Genomic DNA, 21,038 nt, shown 5'->3' on the forward strand with positions numbered 1-21,038 from the left:
AAAGGATAAATATTCCTGCCATTGTAAGCAATAGTGTGAAGATGCTCAATTACATTTATGTACAAAGCTGTTACATTTTTGCATGTTTTAAACCAGCTGTCTACGTGTTACATAAGCCAGGGCAGTACAATATGGAGAGCAAGCTGCTGCCCATGTGGCAGGCTCACCTTCTCCACGCAGCTGATGAATCCAAAGGAACAGCAGAGACCGATACAGAATCGCACCAGCAGCACCACAGTCAGCATCGAACTCAATGTCAGATTGCAGCTCTGATTTTTTCCATGGGGTGTCCTCCCAAAGCCTTTCCTGTGTATGGCTATTCCCTCAGGCAGTGGAGGTTTCAGCTCAGACTTTTCCTTCTCCTAAATGAGTTGCCAAACATGGCTGAGGAGCCCTATCTTCCCGAAGCAACTGGTTTTAAGGCACCAGTAACTTGTCTTTGTCCCTTTTCCTGTCAGTAGAAATGGTTCCGCTGGACTTAATAGCTGAGCCACACGTGAAGGCTGGGAGCTGGCCTTGGTTATCAGAGTCTATTTGAGGCACACGCCTTTGGGAGCATTTAATAGGGAGTGGGAGCTTATCCTCATTGCCACCCATGGTTATAACAGTAAGATATTACAGCATGTTTGCAAAAAAAAAACTTGAGTCCTAAATGTAAATAGTGAAAGTTAATGGCAATAAAGACATTGTAACTAGCATATAGGTAATATTACAAACTTATTGTCTAACTTTAATTTTTTATGGCCAGTACAAAGGTCAAAGGTGGTGACAAATCAGCTTATAGGAGGGAGATTAAAAATCTGGCTGACTGGTCCCACAGCAACAAACTCTCAGTCAATGTCAGCAAAACCAAAGAGCTAACTATTGACTACAGAAAGAAGAAACCAGAGATACATGAGCCTGTCCGCATGAGGGGATCAGAGATGGACAGTGTCCACAAATTTAAATTCCTTGGTGCTATCATTTCAGAGGATCTGTTTTGTGTCCAGTATGTAAGTGCCATTACAAAGAAGACACGGCTTCACCTCTACTTTCTCAGAAGTTTGCAAGGATTTAGCATGTTATCTAAAACTTTGACAAACTTTTACAGATGTGCGGACAAGGGTATACTGACTGCTTGCATCACGGCCTGGTCTGGAAACACTACTGCCTTCGAACAGAAGATTCTACAAAAAATAATGGATAAGGCCCAGTCCATCATGGATAAAGCCCTCTCATCCACTGAGCACATCTACAAGAAGAACTGTCGCAGAAAAGCAGCATTCATCATCAAGGACCCCCACCACCCAGATCATGCTATCTTCTTGCTGCTGCCATCAGGAAGAAGGTACAGGAGCCTCCGAACCCACACAACTAGGTTCAGGAACAATCATTAACCCTCGCCCATCAGGCTCTTGAACCAGAGGGGATAACAGTACTCAGTTCACTCACCCCAACACTGTACTGTGCCCATAATCTATGGATTCACTTCTAAGCACTCTTCACCTCACATTCTCGATATTTATTGCTTTTTCATCATTATTATTTTGTTGTTTTTTGTATTACACAGTTCATTGTCTTTTGCACATTGGTTGTTTGTCCGTCCTGTTGTATACAGTTTTTCATTGATTCTATTGTGTTTCTTTGTATTTACTGCAAAAGGCCCACAAGAACATGAATCTCCGGGTAGTATATGGTGATGTATATGTACTTCGATAATAAATTTACTTTGATCCTTGGACATTGGACCTCAGTTGGGCAGTAGTCAACAAGAAAAATTGGTAAAAAAAAAAATGTCACTTGCTGGTAACAGACCACACTTGCTAATGTTTTCTATTTGAGAAAATGAGACAGAACATTCAGAATGGTGTTGCAAAACCTCTTCATTTCTGCCAGGCTAGACTAGAATCCCAGCAATAATATCAACTGAGCAACAAAGATGAGAATTTATTATTCGACTTATAATGCACCACAGTCAATATTTTATACCATGTACATCACATAATAATTTAATTCATTGCCCAATTTGTTTTCTTTCATAACCCTTGCTTTAAATTCAATTTATTGGATTTGTTGTATACATTTTATGCATACAAATGTATACGTAATTTTTTTATATGAAAACTAAAGATGCAAAAAAAAATCTTCACATAAAATGAAGAACAATTATATGTCTTTATAAAGGGCTATTGGCATTGATTTCCATATAATTCATGTTTTAGAAGTTTTAAGAACTACTTCTTTAGCAATATCTATAGCATGAGTCATATCAATCTTTTTCAGCAACTTAACTGAAGATTTTAATGGGATTTTTGCCCAAGGGAATAGGCATCTGATATAAAATAGAAAGGAAAAAATATATGATAACAAGTTTTGAAATAATAGATGGCTGAAAGGGAAATGGGATGTAGGTACAAAATTTTATTGCATAGAAACCACCTCCTGCCTCCTTTAATGACTTTTCAATTTGAAAATGGCATCTGATACTTGTCAATTATTTGTGTAAGAAGTTGCACTTAACATAAGTGCCTGCACGACTTATGGTCGCTGGAACTATGCCCAGTGTTCAGCATGGGATATGGATCAGCATCTAACAGGGCTTTGACAGCTATTCTGAACTCAAACTTCAGTCAAAGCCCTCTCTTAGGTGTTTTAATCCACTAATGGTGCCATGAAATCTTCAACATTTATCTGAATTAATGAACCAAATTGAAAGAACATTGGTTTAATATGCCATATGACAAATAGCATCTTCAGTAGTGCTTCTTCAGTATTGCATTCAACTCAGGTTAGAAACACAAGCAAGCCTTACGTTTGCACCTTCTGAATCAAAATTGAGGGATGTCTAAACACAAGTTGTGCTACAATCATAAATGAACAATTTAAAGACGTGTAATCTGCATAATATGATCAACTTAAAATAAAGTGGCCAGCATCACTGTGCTTGGCAACCCAGAAAACACTGATGTATAAATAGCAATTGTAGAGAATCATCAATCATACCTCTTAAGTGGAATTAAAATGATATTGAAAATAAGACAAAGGAACAGAAGGAGGCTGGAAATTGTACATTTATCAGGGCTTTGTTTTTATCCCTACAATGGTTATTTATATTAAACATGGAAACGGCAATAAAGAATTTTTTTAAAGAGACTCATGAATGATGAAACTCATTTCTTTATTCACAGTGCATCTGGCAGACCAAACCAAAATGGACAAGTCAGACATGTTCATATAATGCAATGAGTGCAGAAAAACTGAATTATAATAGTAACAACAGAAAATAATTCTGAAACCAGTGAATTCAGAATCATGCTTGATTCTCTAACGAAGACGAGAGAAAGCAAGCAACAAAGTAGCAGAACATTTTTTTTAAATCTTGGAAGAAAAATAATTCTGAAACCAATGATTTCAGAATCATACTTGATTCTCTAATGAAGAAAAGAGAAAGCAAGCATCAAAGAAGCAGAACATATTTTTAAAATCTTGAAAGAATTCTAGAAAAAATTAGAAGTGTCATTTGTGACCCATCTATTAAATTTGATGAGACTTGGAGACCATTTATTCAATATTTCCACATGATGTAATTTGATCCTTGTCAAATCTATTTTGTGATTTCAATATATGAGGAGAGGAGTGGAAGTGGCAACACTATTGGTTCTATCTGAGGTATCATAACAGTCCTTTCTTTTTCTTTTCCTTAGTTTTCTTTTAGTTTGGGTAGATTCAGTTTTTTTTAGGGGATATATTTTTTTTTCTTTTTCTTCTTTTTATGATATTTTTGTATTTTATTTATACTCTTTATATATTTTATTGTTAATCTGTGTGATTTTGGGAGGTTTACTAACTATGTGTTACCTGACTGTATACTTCTATAATAATTATTATTACTAATTATTATTAATTATTGCTCTGCACTTATTTTTTGTAATATGTATGATGTTGAAACTAATAAAAAGATTGAAAAAGAAAGAAAGAAACAAGTGGAGAAGTGAGGCAAGGTAGAGATTCAAATGAAGGAGTTAAATATTATGTCATGAGGAGGCCAAGAAATGCAAGACAAATTACAGCTGATGAATATTTAATCATGGTTCTGCCTGATTCAAGTGTAATTTAATCCAATATTCCCTATTCATTTTTTATTATACTGCACAAATAGTAGAGCAATGTCTGCCCTAGTATACATTCTCTAACACAGGCCATGGCCCTCTTTTCAGTCTTTTCCACAAGCTTTTTTCCATTTCAAAAATATTGCTGCCAACTTAAGGATACTGTATTTCCTTCATGGAATGCTCTATTGTCCTCCTATTTTCCTGGAACTTTGCTTCCAATTCATGCCCAAAAGCTCACCAGGGAACTAACAGCTTTTGGGACATATTATTTCAGCTGACACCTGAAGAAAAGGTGAGTGTATGCATGCGTGGGTTGCAACATTCTGTTCATGAGAGGGCATGTCTTCGAAACAAGGTGCATAAACATGACAAAGAAACTAATGAATACATACAAGCTCAAGTCAGATACTGTAGTTATAAAATGAAATAGGTATTTTGTTTTCCGCTGCCCTGAAATCAGTGTTTAGGTAAGCTTGGTTCTGGATGCAATCTTCTGCTGGGAGATATCTCCCAGCTCATTGCTACAACATGTAGCAGTGCAGGGCTCTCCCACTCATGTGAAGCAAGGGGTGGCAAAGTAGCATAGTGGTTAGCATGATGTTATCACAGCACCAGTGACCGGGATTCAATGCCAGCCGCTGTCTGTATGGAGTTTATACGTTCTCTCCGTGACTGCGTGGGTTTCCTCCGGGTGTTCTGGATTCCTTCCACATTTGAAAGACATGCAGGTTAGTGGGTTAATTGGTCATAATTGGACGGCACAAACTCGTTGGGCTAGAAGCACTTGTTACCTCGCTATATCTCTAAATAAAATATTTTTTTAAACTGATAGCAAGTGAGATAAGCCCAAACTTTCTAAATTACTTGAGATATATTTAAAACAATCTGAAAAATGTATTTGAAGTTAAATTACTAGATTTAAAATACATTTTAAAACATTGAAAATACATTAAAAACATTGAAAATTGTTTAACTAAATCAAATAATAATCTTTACATTTTCCCCACCAGCCACTTCTCCCATTCACTTCTATAGGTCCTCTGCACTTAGTCATGTTAATCTGACTCAGGTTCAGCAGAAAAATTCCCAGTATTAGAGCAGGGATACTCAAGTTTATGCTGCCTGTGCGACAGTCTCTTCTCAGTAATAGGCTTGACACAGATATTCACCTGTTGATCTTGGCCTGAATGTATTCCGGCAACAAACATGTTATTTTTTTATTTTAGGAGCTCAAGTTAATAACACGAATCAACAGGACCTCTTGCTTCTATGTGTTCTAATTCACACAGAAGCTCACTAGAACATTCATTACAGTGCCGCAAATGTTGTTCTGTTCCTCTGGTTTACTGAAGTGTGATAATGTACTGTAAAGCTCAGTGTTGGTTGTGACGAACAAGTCAGGGTAATAATAAGAGTCAAGTAAATAAATTCAGAGGATTTCATGCCAAAAGAACCCTTATCCTCTGCTTTCAGTTGCTAGGCAGTATACAATCTCAGAACAACACAACATAAGGTAGGAGACAACCCACAGCAGTTTGATTACTTCAAGGAAGGAATTTAATAACTGTGAACTCTAATTATTACCCTTTCCATCTTAGTCCTTAAAGGGAGTTTTGACATTCCTGAAATAACAAACATGAAGATAGGGGTGATTATCTTCTTTCTCATAAATAAACAGCAAAATTGAACTAGAAATATAATGTAGGTGTTCTGACACACCTAAAATAAATTCCGGTCATAAATTATGGCTTACACAAAGCAGAACAACTGCTATGAGGAGGAAGCAATGATTTTAATAAGGTTCTTAATAGTTTCCTGAACACTCTTAGGGTTAAACTATTCTCTGACCTCTGGGAGGAACAGTTTGTTGAGATTTCTACACTTCACCACAGAGTGCTCTGTGGAACAGTATCAAAATCAGGTTTATTATCACTGATATATGCCCAGAGATATGCTGTTTTGAGGCAGCGGTAGAGTGCAGGATATTAAAAACTACTATAAGTTACAATAAGAAATAAAATAAATGAATAGTGCAAAAGAGAAGTAGTGAGATAGCGTTCATGGGTTCTTGGACTGTTCAGAAATCTGATGGTGAGGGGGAGGAAGCTTGAGTAAGCGTCTTCAGGCACCCGTACATTCTCCTTGATGGTAGAAATGAGAAGAGGGCATGTCCAGGTGTTGAGGGTTTTTATTGATGAATGCTACCTTCTTGAGGCACTGCCTTTTGAAGATGTCCTTGATGATGTGATGGCTGAATCAACAACCCTCTGCAGCCTCTTTCAATCCTGTGCACTGGGACCTCCATACCAGATACTGATGCAACCAGTCAGAATGCTCTCCATGGTACATCTGCAGAAATTTGCTCATGTTTATACTTTATACTTTATTGTCGCCAAACAATTGGTACTAGAATGTACAATCATCACAGCGATATTTGATTCTGCGCTTCCCACTCCCTGGATTACAAATATTAAATATTAAAAATATTAGAAATTTAAATTATAAATCATAAATAGAAAATAGAAAAATGGGAAGTAAGGTAGTGCAAAAAAACCGAGAAGCAGGTCCAGATATTTGGAGGGTATGGCCCAGATCTGGGTCAGGATCCGTTCAGCAGTCTTATCACAGTTGGAAAGAAGCTGTTCCCAAATCTGGCCGTACGAGTCTTCAAGCTCCTGAACCTTCTCCCGGAGGGAAGAGAGACGAAAAGTGTGTTGGCTGGGTGGGTCGTCTCCTTGATTATCCTGGCAGCACTGCTCCGACAGCGTGCAGTGTAAAGTGAGTCCACAGACAGAAGATTGGTTTGTGTGAAGTGCTGCGCCATGTTCACGATCTTCTACAGCTTCTTTTGGTCTTGGACAGGACAACTTCCATACCAGGTTGTGATGCATCCTAGAAGAATGCTTTCTGCGGTGCATCTATAAAAATTTGTCGGCTACGTGGAACAGTCTATGTTCCAAGCCTACAATGGTGACTGTCACGCACTTTTCCTACGCTAGATTGACAACTGCATTGGCGCTGCTTCCTGCACCTATACGAAGCTCGTTGACTTCATCAACTTTGCCTCCAACTTCCACCCTACCCTCAAATTTACTTGGTCCATTTCTGACACTTCTCTCCCCTTTCTCAATCTCACTGTCACTATTTCTGGAGACAGCTTATCTACTGATGTCTATTATAAACATATGGACTTTCATAGTTACCTGGGCTGTACCTCTTCCCACCCTGTTACTTGTAAAAACGCCATCCCCTTCTCTCAATTCCTCCATCTCTGCCACATCCGCTCTCAGGTTGAGGCTTTTCATTCCAGAATGAAGGAGATGCCCTCCTTTTTCAAAGAAAGGGGCATCCCTTCCTCCACCAGCAACTCTGCCCTCAACCACATCTCTTTCATTTCACACACGTCTGGTCTTACTCCATCCTTCCACCAGCCTCCACATCCAGCACATAACTCTCTGGAACTTCTGCCATCTCCACCAGGATCCCACCACCAAACACATCTTTCCCTCCCCCCCCAACCTTTCTACTTTCTGCCGGGATCGCTCCTACATGACTCCCTTCTCCATTCGTCCCTCCCCACTGATCTCTGTCTGGCACTTATCCTTGCAAGTGGAACAAGTGCTACACCTGTCCCTACACCTCCTCCCTCACTACCATTCAGGGCCCTAAACAGTCCTTCCAAGTGAGGCGACACTTCACCTGTGAGTCTGTTGGGGTCATATACTGTGTCCGGTGTTCCAGGTGTGGCCTCCGGTATACCAATGAGACCCGAGGGAGATTGGGAGACCACTTCACCGAGCACCTACACTCCATCCGCCAGAAAATGTGGGATCTCCCAGTGGCCACCCATTTAGATTCCACCTCCCATTCCCATTCTGACATGTCAATCCATGGCCTCCTCTACTGTCATGATAAGGCCACACTCAGGTTGGAGGAACAACACTTAATATTCTGTCAGAGTAGCCTCCAACCTGATAGCATGAACATCAATTTCTCGAACTTCTGGTAATGCCTCTCCCCTTCACCATTCCCCATCCCCTTTTCCCTCTCTCATCTTATCTCCTTGCCTGCCCATTGCCTCCCTCTGGTGCTCCTCCTAATTTTTCTTTTTTCCATGGCCTTCTCTCCTCTGCTATCAGACTCCCTTTTCTCTGGCCCATGTATCTCTTTCACCAATCACCTTCCCTGCTCTTAACTTCATCCCTCCCCCACCTAGTTTCACCTATCACCTTGTGTTTCTCTCTCCCATCCTCCCAACTTCTAAATCTACTCCACATCTTTTTTTTCCAGTCCTGCCAAAGGGTCTCAGCCTGAAATGTCAACTGTAATTTGTTTCATAAATGCAGTCTGGCCTGCTGAGTTCCTCCAGCATTTTGTGTGTATTGCTCAGATTTCCAGCATCTGCAGATTTTCTCTTGTTTGTGAAAAATAGAGCAATTATAATATAAAAGTTGCTGGTGAACGCAGCAGGCCAGGCAGCATCTCTAGGAAGAGGTGCAGTCGACGTTTCAGGCCGAGACCCAGCATCTCTAGGAAGAGGTGCTGCCTGGCCTGCTGCGTTCACCAGCAACTTTTATGTGTGTTGCTTGAATTTCCAGCATCTGCAGAATTCCTGTTGTTTGCAATTATAATATGTTTTGATTCAGATTTTGTTCATCAAAACATACAGTGAAATGCCTAGTTTGCATTAACAACCAACACACTCAAGATGTAGAGGGGGCAGCCTACAGGTCTTGCTACACATTCTAGCACCAACATAACATGCCCACCATGCTTGGCAGAACAATGCAGAACTCAACAAAACAGAGTACAACAAGCAACAAAGCAGTAAATGCAGAACAAGCCCCTTTCCTCCCTCTCAACCACTCATTCAACCACCCACACCAATACACAGTTCACTAGCCCCAGGACAGGCTGCCTTCTTTGGCTTCCAGTCTCCAGTGGACTCACAAATTTACAGTCACTGGGCCTTCGACTTCCCCAGCAGACTCAGAGAGTCATAGACTCGGGACTCTGGTCATCAGGCCTCAACTTCTGGACTTGCTATCAATCTTCAGGCTTTGATCTAGACTTGTAGTCTACCTTCAAGCTTCAATCATTGATACTGCCCAAGACTTGTCAATGAGGAACCCCTAACACTAGACCCGGTGGGATCTGAACACTAGGCTTTGAACTCCGGTCTTGCTAATTCCCATGCCTGTTGGGTCACTGGCCTTCATGCCTCCTCCCTGCTTAGAGCTTCAATCTCAGAACCCACTTATAACTCACTAACCTTGGGGACACTAGCCCTCAGCCATGCTGGTCTGCCAGCCTGGCATCTGACAATGGATATCTTTCATCACATCACATGTCTACATCACTGGCCTTTGAATGCAAAGCGTAGCCTGACCTCGAACTTCCCCACATCCTTGCCTTTAAATCCTAACCTGACTTCAAACTCCTCTCTCTGTTCCAAAACCATCCCTACAAACCTGAAAAAACAAGTAAGTCTGAGCTGCGACCTCAAGAGAGACTGCACCTCAGTCTGAGACCGCACCTCAGTGCTATCTTGATCAGAAGTGTTCAATTCCACATTTTGTGATGTTGGTCAAGGGATGAATATTAACCAGAAAGCTGGAGTTAACTCCCCAGTAAATCAGAATAATGCTATTATATATGTCTGCCTGAATTAACAAACAAGTAAATTTGAGCTCATTCCAAAACTTACTGTCCATGTTCAGTTCACCCTGTTCCATCCACCCTCTGTCCTATACTTGCGAATTTTCATTGGCTTCAAGTTAATCAATCATTCAGTTCTAAAAGTTCTCATCTTTGTTTAGAACTCGCTTCTGTCCTCACTTACTGCTTTGTCCTACAATCTCTGAAATATCTACTCTTTCCCAATTCATTACTTTTGCACTGTTGGGTCCAACTGTTTAACCGTTCCTTGCTTTGCAGTTTATCAATTAATTGTCTGCTGTTTAGTATGTTTCCTCGTGGTCACAGTATGTATATGCAGTTGTTCAGTGTGTCCTTTAGTGGTTACATTCTATGATTCTGGAAAGGTCTGGAAGCTTCTCTGGTGCTGCGTTATTTGAATAAAGGTGTTCTGATTGGCTGATTCTTATCTGCAAATCTGAATGAAATGTTTCTTATCTATCTGTATAAAAAGAGCTAACTATGCAGTCGCGCCATCTTCTTTCTGCTTCTATCTCCCTTCACTTAGTAGACCTCTATCACTGTCCTTGTTCAAATTTCTTTGTTCTATTAACACTTAATAAAACAATGGTGAAGCAATCTTGTGCTTCCTTCCTGACTTCCAAAAGAATCTTGACTTTAAAACTGTTATGCTTGGTAACTTCAAAACACTGGAGTCCGAAGAATGCAGATGTAGCTTCGAGTTTACTTTAAGCAAGGTGCACACGTATCACGTGGTAGTGTGATGACATATGCAATTAACATGTATTTACATATAACCTGTCATTAATTATTTAAATGAAATGTATAGATATATTCAGAGATCGGAGCTCTATATATATAGAAATATTAAATACACAACAAAAACTTCAGAATTCAACAGCACATTCTTGTTTTTAATTTCTCCAATATCTGCTGCTGTTCCTTCATTCTCTGTCTAATCTGCCAAAATATTCCCCTCAAGCTTTGTTTGTTAATGTTCTTATAGAGTATTTTATGTTAAAGATGCAATGCAAAAAAGTCAATGCCCTTAGATGCCTTAGCAAAGAATTATAAATTGTTGATTATGAATTTACTTGCTCATTATTTTCTTCATGTTTGCCTGTTGTTTAACCTCTTTAAAATATCACATCTGCAGGAATCTAACTAAATGTTGTTTTTGGTTTTACCCACCTGTGATTTGCAGTATAATTCTACCAAAGACTGGTGGCATAGTTCAGTATCTTGAAGTGAATTAAAGGTAGGTGACATTCATATTCATTCATTGGCGTAAGTATGTTTATAGATGCAAATAAATTTAATTACAATTCACACCAAAACCCCAGCTTTGTTTGGCTCTTTTCTTTCTGTCCACCAGGTGGCAAAGTAAATTCACAAACTTTAAAAAGAAGTGAAAATATTGTGAATGCTGAAAATTTTAAATGAAAGTAAAACCTTATTATAATCTCAACATTTCCCTCGTCTATACAGCTTCATTACTGTTTCTCTCAGCAACGTGGGTCCTTTTTCCTTTGCTACAAGGAATTAAAATACTCTAGACTCTGTAGTTAATTCAGATCAAGCAAACTGCTATCTACAGTCTCTATCACCTGGGATCCCAGGAATATTATACCATCTGATTATTTTATCCTCCAAGAGGACCACAAACATGTTGTGGTTTGGTGGCTTGTGTGCCTCAATGACCTGGAGAGCTATGCTGGCTGGAGCCAACACTTTATGCTTTGGCTCTTGGTAGGGTTACCCATGTAAAGCAGGTGAAAGGGTAGAGTAGCTGCTTCTCCCGCCACGTTCTACACGCCATGCCTTCTGCCATGATGTCCCTGTCCCTGTTGTTGCCACAACTCTGGGATTCTCTCTGCACCACCTGCAATGGACCTGTCCAATACTTTATCCTCCGCTAGATCCACTCTCTCAATAGCTAGTTCTTCGCCGTTCAGCAAGAAAAAATCCTTCTACATCTGAATGTAACAGTATTCCTGAGTTTCCAGCCAGGGCTTGTTGACTGACAGTAGTGAAAACCGAGAGGAAGCTACTAACATGATGAAGGAAGCACAGAACACCACCAGAGATGGAGGACCTTCATTGCTGCCCTAAACGCCAATGGCACAACAGGCGCAAGTGAGATTATTATATACAGCTAAATTTACTTAATGATCAACTAGCAATGCAAAGTGAAAAGGATATAGACTAACCTCTAAACAAACCACTGCCAGAAAAGTAAAGTATAGATAAAATAGCTATGATTAAATGTGCCCAACAGTGTTGTTAAAGTGTTTCGGACCAAAATGTCGACTGTACACTTTTCCATAGATGCTGCCTGGCCTGCTGAGTTCCTCCAGCATTTTGTGTGTGTTGCTTGGATTTCCAGCATCTGCAGATTTTCTCTTGTTTATGATTAAATGTGCATCTTCTTCTGAGGTCTGAACACCTCCTAAAGCACAATGCTCTCTCATCTTTTCCCATTAACATGTCATGTCCCTTTCCCCGTTATTTTTGAAGTGGCTTGCTAACAGTCAGTATTCATGCTCTTTATCCCCTGATCTCTCTAATCCTATCTCCATATTGGCATTTATTTTACATCTCACTCCTACTTCCTGCTTCTCTTTGAAACCCTCCACTCTCCCCTCAAGTTCTTAGGATCAATTGCTGATCCAAACCTTCAACTGATTTCCCTTTCTACAAATGCTGCTTTGAGGGGTTGAATTCCTCCAGCAGTTCTGTTTTTGTTTCAGGTTTAGACATCTGTAGTTTTATTTGTCTCCATTCCTGCTAATATCTCTGAATGGTCCATAGCTCAATTAACATGTGTGAAGGTATCTTTAGTTTAGATGATTTCTCATCAATGTGTTTCCCTTTTTACAGCATATCTGACTGCTTCTTACATCTCCTATTTGGCAATGTTCCTTATATGGGCCCTAGACTGAACCATAGGTCCTGGCCCTTCCTGGTTATCTCACTCAGTCAAATGATTCATGTGGTATAATGTGCACATAATAAAGAACTTCAGTTCCCAGTGAGCAATGCGAGGGGTTCATCTAGAAATGGAAGCTACCATGGTGACAGGCTGAGTGCGGACAGGGTTAAGCAGCAGTTCAGTAATAAAATGCCCTCACATATACCCACGCAAAGTTTTTCTTCATTAAGAACAAATATAACATTGTGTCAGAAGACCGCATGAAGTCTAAACAGGGAGTGTAAATAATTACTGTGCACAACTGAAATAAGTGCTTGACGTGACATAGAATGTCAATTTGAAATTAAATCAAGGGAATGTTAGTTTGGGGCTAAGACACTGATCTTTGAAGGAGGTGTCATATCTGAAAAGGGAGTGAAGCCTCACCCAAACAAGACATCAGCCATTGAAAACATGGAGAGGCCCTAAAGCAAAGAGAAGATGAGATGTTTCTTGGGGATGGTGACTTATCTGGCTAAGTTTAGCCCTCAACTATAAACTATGTCAGTAAACACAAAATACTCTGCAGATGCTGGGGTCAAAGCAACACTCACAACACGCTGGAGGAACTCAGCAGGTCGGGCAGCATCCATGGAAACGATCAGTCAATGTTTCCGGCCTTCAGTCCTGATGAAGGGTTCCAGCCCGAAACGTTGACTGATCATTTCCATGGATGCTGCCCGACCTGCTGAGTTCCTCCAGCGTGTATGTCAGTACCACTTAGGTCACTCCATGAGCAGCAAAACGAATGGATTTGGTCTCATGAGCAAGAAGACTGTTTTCAGATGTTGAAAAGAGTGATAATGATTTTTATGCTGAACAGTTATACTGAAGAGCACATGCTAAAGCTTTATGATCTGGAAAGTTGTACTAGGATCTCAGCTGATGCATTCCGGCATGGCCTTTGGACAGTGCTACTGCAACAGCCTGATGACACATGGCAACCTGTGGCCTATGCATCAAGAGTTTTTAACAAGCACGGAAGCCAACTATGCACAGAAAGAGCTTCTGGCCACCACATACACATGCAAAAGATTCCATCGGTACATCTATGGACAAGCTTTTGAAGTGGAGACAGACCATAAAACACTGGTCTCAATTATGTCCAAACCACTGAATGACTGTCCCATGAGGATACAGCGCACGTTGATAAAATTGCAGAAATATGATGTGAAAATGATCTACACACCAAGAAAATATATGTTTGCTGCTGATACACTGCCTCAGGCAGTCATCAAGAAAGGAAACGAGTGACCAAGAGGTTAATGCAGATATACAGGCCTCAAGGGTTCATGGGTGTTCAGAAATCGAATGGCAGAAGGGAAAAAGCTGTTATTAAAATGATGAGTGTGGGTCATTAGGCAGGTGGTAGAAATGAGAAGAGAGCATGCCCTCTATGGTGAGGGTCCTTAATGATGATAATGCCTTCTTTAGGCACTATATTCTGAAGATGTCTTCACTGGTGAGTAGGTTCATGCTATGATGAGGATAGCTGAGTCCACAAACCTCTGCAGATCCTGTGCAGTGGCCCTCCATATCAGGCATGAATCAACCAGTTAGAACGCTGACCGTGGTACATCTGTAGGAACTTGCAAGAGTCTTTGGTGATATCCCAAATTTCCTTGAACTCTACTGAAGTACAGCCACTGGCATGCTTTTTCGTGTTCACATCAATGTGTTGGGCTCAAGCTTCTCAGATGTTGGCACCCAGGAATTTGTAGCTGCTCACCCTTTTCACTGTGTGCATTCTCCCAACATCCCCTTTCTGAAGTCCACAATCAATTCCTCGGTCTTTCTGATGTTGAGTGAAAGGTTGTTGCTGTAACATCACTCAACCTTCCAGTCTGTCTCACTCCTCATCACCATCTGAGATTCTACCAACAACAGTGGTATCATCGGTTAAAGTATGAGATGTGCCTAGCCACACAGTCATGAGTGTAGAAAGAGATCAGTGGGTTAAGCCTACATCCTTGAGGTGCACCACTAATGATTGTCAATGCTTTATTTAACAGTGATGCAATGTGCTGCAGGAAAATTATAGGTTGCCCAGTGATGTTACTCAAAAATAGAAGCAGCATATTTCAGCAGTTAGCATATACGTTTCAAACATAAAGCATTGTGCCTCATGATTCATAATATTGCCAATTATCAACAAATTTCCCTTTCAGGGTTCTTTTGAAGAGCCTGACCTGGAGTTACATGCTGAGTACCATTCTTTGCAGGAATGGAACCCGCTCCCGGGGTTCCACAATCGGCCGCTATTCGGCATGCCAATGTCTCGGCCTAAGATTTTGGAACGGTTTCAGAAACCTAGGATCTCGAGTAACTGGAGACAGGCGAATCAAGGGTCGGTGTCGCCACAGGAGATCCGTGTGTCGTTGAGAGAGTCAGAACATCTGCTGTGTGCCTGGGGACCTGGGATCCTTGCCATCTCCGGGCACAGAGCTTGAAGAAAGCGATGTAACAGAATTTTAACATCGTAAACCAGCGAGTTGTTTGTTATGTCTCCCCACTCACTGGAAAATGGAATGGAGTCACCTCTTTTGCCCTTATTAGGAGCAAGAGAGCCTGCAGCATGTCAAATTATCGGGTGAACAATATAGTCTTTGGGGTAACTGCAAGTCTGTGTCTTTGGTATCGCTTTGCTCACGCTTGAGTGCTGGTAGTGTGGGTGCGCTTTATTTTTGCCGGTGGGGAGAGGGGGATTGTTGTTCGCTGCTGCTTACGCGCGGGAGGGGGGAGACTTCGGGGTTCTAACATTTAACTGACATTCATTCCTTGGGGCACTCCTCTGTTTTTGTAGATGGTTGCGAAGAAAAAGCATTTCAGGATGTATATTGTATAAATTTCTCTGACATTAAATGAACCTTTGAACTTTAAAAACAACTATCAGCCGCAACCTCAACAGAGACTTCAGTTCAGCACTAACTGTCAATGATGCTGAGCTGTCGAGATGTCAATTGAATTATTTTTTTCTACCTTGTCATCTTCCTTCAGGTATAAATTTCTGTATGCTCTCCAAACGTAAATCAAGATATGTCAAAATTAATTAGTTGAGGCAAAGCTTGTCTTGAGTAACACGACTGAATTATGTCTTGCAACTAGTGAAAGGGTTTTGAAGCAGAAGGCAAGTTATTCATTGCAGGATATTCAGCCGCTGACCACCTCATGTAGCCACAATATTTGAATAGTTATTCCGGATGAGCTTCTGGTCTAAGGCATGGTACAGGTTGTTGACAGTAAAAATACTTAGAGTACTTAATATTAGGGGTAATAAAGTATAATGCAAGAAAAGTAAATCACATGGGATAGATAGTTTAATGCTGGTGTATTATGTGTAAATACAATAAACTTAGAACATAGATTAGTACATGGAACTATGACGTGGAGGCTATTAGAGAGACTTGATTGAGACTGGGACAGGAATGGGTGCTTAATGTTCAAGGGCTTCAATGTTATAGAAAAGACTGAAAGAGAGGTAAAAGAGGTGTGGAAGTTGCACTTCTAATCAGGGACAATATCAGACCTGTATTCCACTGAGACTCTCTGGGCAGAATTCAAAAGTAGAACAGATGCAATCACTCTGATGGGATTGTACTACAGATTACCCAAAAGCCACCAAGACATTGAGAAAGAGGGATGCAGGCAGATTAAGGAAAGGTTTTTGTTATGGGGGACTTCAACTTCCCATATATAAATTGAGACCTTCTGACTGCAAGAGGTTTAGACAGAGAAGAATTTGTTGGGTGCATCCAGGAGAGTTTCTTACATCAAATGTAGATAGTCCAACAAGAGGAGGAGCTGTACTAGACCTGGAGTTGGGTAATGAATTGGGCCAGCCGACCAACTTTTCAGTAGGTGAGCGGATAGGGAATTGTGGCTACATCCCCATGAGTTTTAAAATAGCTATAGATAAGGATAAGTATGTACCTTGTGGGAGAGTAAATTACAAGAGCATTAGGCAGGAACCAGGGAGAGAGATAACTGGGAACATTTGTTTTTGGGCAAGTCCACATCTGGCATGTGGAGGATGTTTAAAGACCAACTGGACAGATTACGGGCCTGGTATGTTCTGGTCAGAAGGAAGGACAAGGACAGCAAGGTGAGAGAGTGTTGGATGTCAAGAGAAATAACGAATTTAGTCAAGAAGAAGAAGGAAAAATATGTAAAGCACACACCAATCCTTTCAGGGGGAGCAGAAGTGGAGGGAGTGAGCAATTTCAAGTTCATGTGTGTTAATATCTCGGAGGACCTAACTTGGTCCCAGCCTACAGATGCAGCTATAAAGAAGGCAAGACAGTGGCTATATTTTATTGGGAGTTTAAGGAGATTTGGAATGTCACCTAAAACACTCAAAAATCTCTACAGATGTACTGTGGAGAGCATTCTGACTGGCTGCATCAACGTCTGGAATGGGGAGGGGCGGGGAGAATGTTACTGCATGGAACTGAAGTAAGCTCCAGAGAGTTGTAAAATTACTCAGCTCCATCATAGGTATCCATAGTAGTATCCAAGACTTTTTCAAGGAGCAATGACTCAGAATGGTGCCGTCCATCATTAAGGACCCCTACCACCCAGGACATGCCCCCTTCTCACTGTTAGCATTGGGAAGGGAGTACAGAAGCCCGAAGGCACACACTTGGTGACTCAGGAAGAGCTTCTTTCCCTCTGTCATCTGATTTCCGAATGGGCACTGAAACCATGAACATTACCTCACTACTTCTTTATTTCTATGTTTGCACTACTTATTTAATGTAACTATTTGATACTCAGATACTTACTGTAATTCACAGGTTATTTTCCTATAATATCATGTATTGTATTGTACTGCTGCCACAAAGTTAACAAATGTCACAATATATGCAGTGATATTAGACCGATTCTCATTGTGGGTTTAGGACACTGGAATCAAATAGAACCTTTGAGAATTATAAGGAAGCCAGAAATTAACTCAAAAATGGAATTAGGAAAGCTAGGAGGGGCCATGAAATGTCCTTAGCAAATAAGATTAAAGAAAATCCCAAGGTATTCCATACATACAGTAAATCAAGAGTAAGAGGATAACTAGGGAGAGGGTAGGAACACCTAAGGCTATGGGGAGGGGCATTTGCTTTTATGCAGAGGATGTGGGTGAGGACCTTAGTGAGTACTTTACTTAAGTATTTACCAAGGAGAAGGACATGGAGGATAGAGAGATCAGTGTTGAGCGTATTGATATGCTGGAGTATTTTGAGATGAAGAAGGAAGTAGTGTTAGTTCTCTTAAAGAGCATCAAGATGGATAAGTTCTCAGGGCCTGATGGGATATAACCCAGGATATTGAGAGAGGCAAGAGAAGAAATCGCTGGGGTGTTGGCCAATATCTTCATCTCCTCTCTATCCACAGGTATTGTCCAGGTGGATTGGCAAGTAGCTAACGTTATTCCATTATTCAAGAAGGGAACCAAGGATAATCCTGGAAACTATAGACTGGTGAATCTCTTGTCAGTAGTAGGGAAGGTACTAGAAAGAATTCTTAGGGATATGATTTATGAGCATTTAGAAAAGCATGGCCAAATTAGTGAGAGCCAATATGGGTTTGTGTGGGGCAAGTCGGGTCTTACTAACTTAATTAAGTTTTTTGATGAGGTGATGAGGATGACTGATGAATGTAGAGCTGTGGATGTTGTCTACATGGATTTTAGTAAGGTAGCTGACAAGATCCTTCATAGGAGGCTCATCCTGAAGATTAACATGCATGGTATCTATAATGAATTGTTTGGTGGATTCAGAACTGGCTTGCCCATGAAAGACAGAGGGTAATAATCAAAGGGACTTATTCTAGCTGGATGACTGCATTCGAATCGGTTGTTCTTTATGTTTTTAATAATCGAATTAATGAGCTTTTAGCAAGACTGAATTTGTAGTTTTACTAAAATATAATTTGTATTTTTTCAATATCTGGTATTAGGCTCCACTTACTGATGGCAAAGTGATATAACAGTTAAATAACGGGTTTATCATCTTTCATTTTTCATTGACTAAGTGTTAAATATGCTATACCTCTGCGTTTTCTAATTGGCCCTTCCTTATCTCAGGAATTTGGCCTTTCCTCAGTGTGAAAAATGTTTGTTTCTGCAAAGTCAACATCTGACTTTGTCTTAGTCTTAGTTCTTTTTTTTAGTTTCATGTGCTCTGTGCTTGGTTCTTTGTTTAAACTTTCAATAAATGATCATAAAGCAATAAATTTTCAACTCATTTTTGGACTCCTAAATGAAGCTGAGCATGAAAAATAACCAGATCCAATAACTATGATTAGAAGTCTTCCATGAGGATCTGTACTGAAACATTTGCTATTTGTGAAGTATATAAATTACCTGGATGAAAACTTAGATCTTACAACCACAGACTTTGCTGCGGGGTCTACATGCCCCTGCAGGTGGGCTGTGCAAGAGGGTCAGCAATTGCACTCAAGAGTATGCACATTCCAGCTAATTACTGCTTCATTATGGTGGTCTTTAACTCCCTTCTTCTCATTGCAGTCCTGTCGAGACTTGACCCAAAGTACAGCAATGTTACACTACCTGCTTACCCTTGTCCTTGACTGTTTCAACAGACGCTGTAAAGGAGCGACATTCACTTAGCATTTAATTATTGCTTCCAACCACAAAGTTGACATTTAACTTTCAATTTGAAAGTTTTATTTAACAGTCTCGTTGGCCGAGCATTTATTGTTTTTCTTTTACTTTAAGTTCTACAACAGTTCTCATTAAAGTCAGTGAAATATTGACCTGCTTCAATGTCTCTCTTTCCGCACTTGGGTCATATCCGAACTTTCCGAGAGTAGTTGGGAAGATTAGTAACTTTGCAGATGATACGAAGATGGGTGGTTTTGTGGTAAGCATAGAAGGCTGGCAAAGAATACAGCAGGATATATATCAGTTGCAGATATGGGCAGAGAAATGACAGATGGGGTTTAACCTGGCCAAATATGAAGTCGTAGAGTTATAGCGTCATAGAAAATTACAGCACAGAAACAAAGCCTTCAACCCATTTAGTGTTGCATTTTGGTAGGTCAAATGTAAACAGACAGTGCCTTAACATTGTTGATAAGCAGGGGTATCTTGGGGTCCAAGTTCATAGCTCCCTGAAATGGCTACATCGGTTGATAGAATGGTTAAGAAGGCATAAATTACATACTTGCCTTTATTAGTCGAGGCATTGAGTTCAAAAGTTGGGAAGTTATTTTGCAGCTTTTTAAAACTCTAGTTAGGTCACATCTGGAGTATTGTGTATAGTTTTGGTCACCCAATTATGGGAAGAATGTCAAGGCTTAGGAGAGAGTGTAATAAAGGTATACCAGGATGTGGCCTGGATTAGAAGGCTTGTGCTATAACAAGAGGTTGGACAAATTTGGGTAGTTTTCTCTGGAGTGGTGAAAGTTGACGGGAGATCTGATAGAGGTTTATAAGATTAGAGGAATAGAGCAGACAAACAATATCTTTTTCAAAGGATTGAAATGTCTAGTACCAGAGGGTATGCATTAAGGTGAGAAGGGATAATTTCAAAGGAGATGTGAGAGGGCATGTTTTATTACAGGGAGTGGTGGGTGCCTGGAATGAGCTTCCTGGGGTGGTGGCAGAGGCAGAAATATTACAGACTTTTGAGAAGTCAATGTTCATGCCATCGGGTTGGAGGCTGATATGTCTATCCGCAACCTCATCTACTGTAAAGATGAAGCCACACTCAAACTGCGTCTGGGTAGCCTCCAACCTTATATTCCGTCTGGGTAGCCTCCAACCTGATGTCATGAACATTGACTTCTCTAACTTCCGTTAATGCCCCGCCTCCCCCTCGTACCCCATCCATTATTTATTTATATACACACATTCTTTTGTTCTCTCTCTCCTTTTTCTCCCTCTGTCCCTCTCACTATACCCCTTGCCCATCCTCTGGGCTTTTTCTCCCCCTCCCCCTTTTCTTTCTCCCTGGGCCTCCTGTCCCATGATCCTCTCATATCCCCTTTGCCAATCAACTGTCCAGCTCTTGGCTCCATCCCTCCCCCTCCTGTCTTCTCTTATCCTCCTCCTCCCACTTTCAAATCTCTTACTAGCTCTTCTCTCAGTTAGTCCTGAAGAAGGGTCTTGGCCCGAAACGTCGACTGTACCTCTTCCTAGAGATGCTGCCTGGCCTACTGTGTTCACCAGCAACTTTGATGTGTGTTGCCTGCGTTATTATTTCCTGCTCGCCTCAGAATAATCTTAACTGATGGATCCCTCAAATGGTTCACTTCAGTCGAACAGCCTCAAAAGTTTTCCGAGGATCTAAATGCAAGTTTGA

Source organism: Mobula birostris, chromosome 9 (genome assembly GCF_030028105.1).
Source record: "Mobula birostris isolate sMobBir1 chromosome 9, sMobBir1.hap1, whole genome shotgun sequence".
NCBI lineage: Eukaryota > Metazoa > Chordata > Chondrichthyes > Myliobatiformes > Myliobatidae > Mobula > Mobula birostris.